A 6741-nucleotide genomic window follows, 5' to 3' on the forward strand; every position below is an offset into this window, starting at 1 on the left:
ATTGTGTTAGCAAGTGCAAGGTTGGGGGTTCGAATCCTGGGGAACACATGATAGTAGAAAATTGTTAGCCTGAATGCAATGTAAGTCACTTTGGATAAAAGCTTCTGCTAAATGCATAAATTAAATTAAATTTGATCCAATACAAGTATGTCCAAAATTCACTAACGTATGCAATACTAATATTATATATATATATATATATATATATATATATATATATATATATATATATATATATATATATATACGCACACACACTGTGGGGAAATATTTATTTGATTCCTTGCTGATTTTGTAAAAAAAAAAAAACACTTAAATTAAATGAAATGATAAAAATGAAGTGCTACTATCTACTTTTGACAGAAGACCTTGGCAGCGGAATTTCACAGCACAAACTGAGGATGCAAACCTCAGTTCGGATTATAATTTGGCATGAAACAGTGATGGGCCAGTGAAACTCTGGAACAGAAGTGTATGGACAGATGAGCACAAGATTATCAGTGTGATGATAAGGCAAAAGTGCAGAGAAAACTGGAATGAGGATGATCCAACATCCTCCCACAACATCTGTGAAGCAGTGGCATGTTGTGATTTATCAACTCAGCAGGGTGAAATTTAAAAGGAGTTTGTGATCATCAATGTTTTCTGCTGAAATAAATCGTTCATTCATGTAAGATCATATGCAAGATCTGCCATTCCTCTTACATGTTAAGTTTTCATGTGTTACATATTACTTTTACATATTATTTTTATGATGTACCATTCTGTACCATTAAAATGTCATTAGTCTGGAACACCCTGTTAGCACCCTGTGCACATATTTTTGGTGCAGTTAGTCACACAGAAAAATCCAAGAAAAATTATTTAAATGATCACTTTACACACAGTAGCCCCAACACCCTGATATTGCCACCTTTTCACACAACAATGCCAACTGCAGTCACTAAAATGCTGTATAATAATATTAAATAATATAATATATTTTATTAATAAAAATAAATTAATTAAATTTATACACAGATGCATGGAACAATTGTATGTTAACAAGACAATGAATTTAATTTCACTGGGAAAAACTGTACAAATGTGTTTCTGCTAAATGATAGGTAGGAAATTTAATTTCACTGTCAGTTACTCTAAAAATTGTGTTTCTGTTAAATAACAAGTAGGAATTAGCATATAATTTACAATGAAAATAGAACAGAACAGAATAGAACTATATCATTTAAGATGAAACTTTGCTCTGTTTTATTCTATTATTTTCTATTCTATATTGTATTGTATTATATAGTATTAAATTATATTATATTTGAACTGCATTATAGTATATTAAAATGTATTTATGTTCTACATATTTCAAAGCCAATATAAAACAAATTGAAAAACAGTTAAATTCTCCAATGGTATTTTTATTTTTGTATCCCTATATGGAATGGCAGGCCAAATCAAAGGTTATCGCAGGCCAACTGCAGTAAGAATTTTGTAGCAAATTTTTAAATACTTTTACTTTTCTGCACTACATTCACATAAAATTGACTCAAATCTTCTGAAGTGTTATATATATATATATATATATATATATATATATATATATATATATATATATATATATATATATATATTTGAATACCTCTTGTGAGAATACACAGCCACGTTGTGAAGGCCACAAAATAATAGGGCTGTAAGAGAAATATTTGTTTTTCTCACTTTTACCCGTTTTTTTTTTATATTTTTCATGTTTAAGAAGTGACCTTCTTAAAAAAGTATTTTGCGCTGACAGGTATTTTTAACATCCCTTTTAAGAAAATACATTTGCAAACAACCTACAGAAAAGAACAAGAGATCAGAAACAGCCCTCCAGCCCTTCACCTTCAAAAAAAGACAGAGGTCCCAAGTTATTTATTGTACCTTCTGCTGTACTTGTAATGCTGAAATGTTGCCATTTAACACTGAGCTGCTTTAATGATCATATTATGTTTCTCCGGACGAGTTTAAAGTAAATACATTCCAGCTTTGAAAAGCTAGCCATGTTTTAGAAGCACAAGTCAGCGTGAATAACAGACTTCTCTTGTAGTGGAGTCAAGTCTGTAGCATAGCTTTGGTTTAAAGACCACTTGTGAACTTTAGTCTATCCCCCACCCTTACCCCCGTTAAAATTCTTTACTCGCTGTCCAACAATAATATTTCCCCTTCAATGGCACTTCTGCAATCTGGGGCTAATTATATGGAATGAGAAACATATGTTCAGTGTAGGAAAGGACAAATTTCTCTACAAGTGTCTGAGGTTTGATTTGACGGAAATTACTTCCAGGTAATTAACATATGTTTAGTTTTAAGAGAATGTGTTTGAGCAACTGACTGGATTCTGTGATTAGCATGTGTTCGTGACTTAACACATGATAAAGCAAACAGAACTTGGGTTCATTTGTCAGTCCTGAATGAGGGAGGAACTTATTATAGCTAAATTCACTCAAGTAAGTTGTTGCAAGTGGAGTAAATGGAGAATCAAGTTGTCATGGAAATATGAGCTTTGGAAATAAGAGGCCATGCTCAAAGAACATATTTTTGAGTTTGCTAACAAGAGGCATGGGACAGTGGAATAAAGAGATTTCTTTAATGCATGTCACGTCACGAGTGCAATACTCTCTCTCACCCAGTGACTGATGGAAAAGGACAGACTCAACAAAAAGGAAAGGAAACACAACATCACTGGATGCTTTAGGTAAGATGTACAAAAAAAAAAAAAAAAGTAACACCTGCATGCAATGTTGCTTTTTAACGTTTGATGTTCAAAATCCTCTGAAATCGCCCAGTGTCCAGAAGAAAGTGAGAAACCTCCAACTCAGGGGATGATGAAAAAGGGAAAGGATAGACAAAAATGAAGAAAAAAAGACCCAACCTTGCAAAAAACAAGGCCAGAAATACAATTAGACAATTTAACTCTATCCTTAGCTAGCACTTACACATTTAAACTGGATAAGTGTGTGAATAACATCTTCAAGTGACGCGTTTAGGCCTCTTATGCCCATATCACATGTGCCACGATTAGCAATGGGCTAGTTGCAAATCTCCGCCATCTTGGATTTCCTGTCTTGTGAGTGTGTGCATAGATATTTCCGGTTGTGCTAAACGTCAGTGCAGAGAAACGGAGAAGTCCAAATATTACTTTCTATATGTTTACAGGATTTATAATATCACTTCAAATGCAAATAAGATATACACTGCTATCATTACTATACTATAAATGTTAACTGAGCCAGTGGATTTGAAACTTGTGTATGTTTGGGTCTGGTGAATGAATTAAATACACTAATGTTTACTACTGTTCACGAGATGAAAGTTGAACTCATGGTGTGTATACACAGCTACAAAATGTATTTTTATCTTACCAAATATATAAATGTACAAATTACTTATTTCTCGAAAATGTTTGCATTATTTATTTTTTTAATGAAATATTTACCTCGTGAGACGTGGGCTGCAATGTATCTTCAAAAGTATCCATTTCTCAATTGTACACATACATCAGTCTGTTTCATCGTTATTTTCACAACATATTTTATTTACACAGTAAAAAATACATGACTAATTTTAATATGTGTTTAATCTAGTAACTAATGCAAAAGAATAACAATAAACATGCCTGCTCATAGACAGATAATGATTTATGCTGCAGATCTTTCACAAAACAAATAAACGTAGATAAAAATACACATGAATGCAAACAGCGATCTTTTATTTAATGCAAACCTACCATAATTATATTACGTTTAATTGTACAGTTAGTTATAAATTGTTAACAAATAAAGTTAATAAAACATGCTTTATCAGAAATCTCTGTGCGTCTTGTTTGACAGTCTGAAACATTGATCTTACATAACAGTCAGAACAAAACCAGCTCTTCAAAAATGAAAAGTATTGCATATTTGAGTGGTTTGTGTTTGAAAGAAGAAATCCCCGTGGACCTGACCTGACGCTGATCCGCATAATCAACAGAAGAATAAAGCAATCTCTGCGTTGTATCTTGATGAATTTCCACACAGAGGTATGCAAAATGTAGGGAGGATGTTTCCCCATGTTTTTGATATACCACTATCCGCTGTTAAACTTGAAAAACATTAATAATATACATCTAGCCAAGTTTCGTATGTAAGTATCCCTTACAGTCAATTCGAGCGTCGCAAGACCGGAAGTAAGTATGCACACACTCGCGTCGCTGAAGCTCACCGGCGCCATCTTGTGCACCTAGCCCATTTGCTTATAGCTCAATAACAAGAAGTAACAATTAAAATAACAATTGTCAACTTCCCAAAAGTAGCTTTCAACCTTGAAACATTAGTTATTTGGCACATTCACACAATATTCTTCACATTTTAAACAGAAGATTAACTTTTATATGTATTTTAAATTCAACGTATATAACACTACAGCATTTCATATTTGACAACTGTCATTAATGAGAATGAATTTACTTCATTTACCAAGAGAATTAGATTTTCAGTTAGAAAGACTTGAGAATGGCAAAAACTCCACATTAATACGTGTGGACATGACATGTTCTGTGGTCTGATGAAACAAAAATGTAACTGTTTGGTCATAATGATAAACGGTATATTTGGAGGAAAAAGGGTGAAACTTTGAAGCCTCAGAAACACCATCCCAACTGTGAGGTATGGGGGTGGTAGTATAATGTACCTGATTTGCTGCAGAAGGGACTGGTGCACTTTACAAAATAAATGGCATTATGAGAAATGAAAATTATGTGGATATATTGAAGCAACATCTGAAGACATCAGCCTGAAAGTTAAAGCTTGGGAGCCAATAGGTCTTCAAAATGGACAATGACCGCAAGCATACCTCCAAATAAGTTACAAAGTGGCTTAAGGACAGCAAAGTCAAGGTATTGGAGTGGCCATCACAAAGCCCTGATCTCAAACCCATAGAAAATCTGTGGGCGGCACTGAAAAGGCGAATGCGAGCAAGAAGGCCTACAAACCTGACCCAGTTACGCCAGTTCTGTCAAGAGGAGTGGGCCAAAGTTCCAGCAAACTATTGTATAAACGATACCAAAAACATTTGACCCAAGTGAAACAGTTTCGGGACAATTCTACCAAATACTAAGGAAGAGTATGTATACTTCTGACTGTGATGAAAGTGATAAAAAAAAAATATATAAGAATTCTCCCTCGCTCGATTCTGACATTTAACAAATGCAAAACATATGTTACTATTTATTGATATAAAACAGAAAAATTTTCTCTGATTTAATATATGACAGTAAAGAAATAAAACTTTTAGTTTTTTTTTTTCTGAAGTGTATGTAAATATCTGGTTTCAACTGTATACTTGTTTTAGCTTATTTTTCTCTTCTTTTACAGGATCACCTAATCAGGTCATCGGGAGCAGATTCACCAGCCGTTTCATTTCTGGCCAAAGAACATTTTGAATTTCTATATGAGTGCTTCATGCATCACTACTGACAATGGACCTTTTTTTTCCCTGTGTAATTTATATTACAAAACCTACATTTCTGAAAAGCCTTTACGACCGGGATTGAATGCATGCCTTTAAATAGTGGTCTACATAGATGGTCTACAATAGTGGCTTACAAGATGATCTGGATGATTTTAAAGAATAAACTACTCTGTTGATGATCAAATTAAGAGATGACACTTGTATCGAGCATGTTGAAAGGAGCTTTAGTCTGATGAAACCATCAGCATAACATGCACACCCTCTGTATCTCTTCTATGCAGAGCTAGAAAGATGAATAGTAATAAAGTATTCATTGCATTTTAAGTCAAGCTCTGCAACTGCTGATCTCAAATTACTGTAATGATTATTTTTTCCTGTTTTATTTCTCTTAATAGAGAATTTGATGACTATTAGGCCAAATGTTTTGACACCTGACAGTTACAGTAACAGTGTGTGTCTCACTGCAGTCTGTGCTGAACTGCTGTGACCCTGTTTGCTGATAATTACATTAATGTATATATAAGGAGAGTTTGGCCACAGAGAGCTTTCTAGTTGTTACATCAGAGGTCAGGGTTAAAAGGCTTATCCCAGAAGACTCAAAGATGCTGATGTATTCTGTCTCTGTATTTAATCGTTTTACACACTTTCACACGCTTACTTGGGTTAAGCCTGAGGCTTTGACCCTTGACAAAGAAAATTGTTTTAATATTATCCATTTCAAGTGGACAGGATATTCTGTCTATCCATCATCCACTTTACTAGAAGAAAATCATAATCATAGAAGACAACAGAAATGAACTGTCATTCTTATTTTAGAGCCAAGACTTGAGGCTTTTATTCAATTTGAAGTCATGGGGATTTCTATAAACTGAACTGACAACTACACAGGAAAAAATAAAATAAAAATACTGTCAGATTAAAACTATTTAAATACCCGTTAAAACTAAATAAATTAGTATGAGAAGCAGAATTGTGCAAAATATGACTTTCAGAGAATGGTTCTTTGGCACAAAGTATATTTTTTACGTTTAAGACATAAACCTATGTTTTACGCTTAAAGTAAAATATAAAAAGAACAGAACATAACATAACCAAACCAGAACAAACAGGGAAAAGACAAAAAAACAAAAAAAACAAACAAACACAAAAACCAAACAAAAAACAAAACCAAATTAAACCAGGAGAAAATTAACAAATAAATAAGCAAGCAAACAAAGCCAAAAGAATGGGTCTCGGGCACAAATATATATTTAAGACATAAACGTA

The sequence above is a fragment of the Carassius carassius genome, chromosome 27, assembly GCF_963082965.1.
Source record: "Carassius carassius chromosome 27, fCarCar2.1, whole genome shotgun sequence".
Taxonomy (NCBI): Eukaryota; Metazoa; Chordata; class Actinopteri; order Cypriniformes; family Cyprinidae; genus Carassius; species Carassius carassius.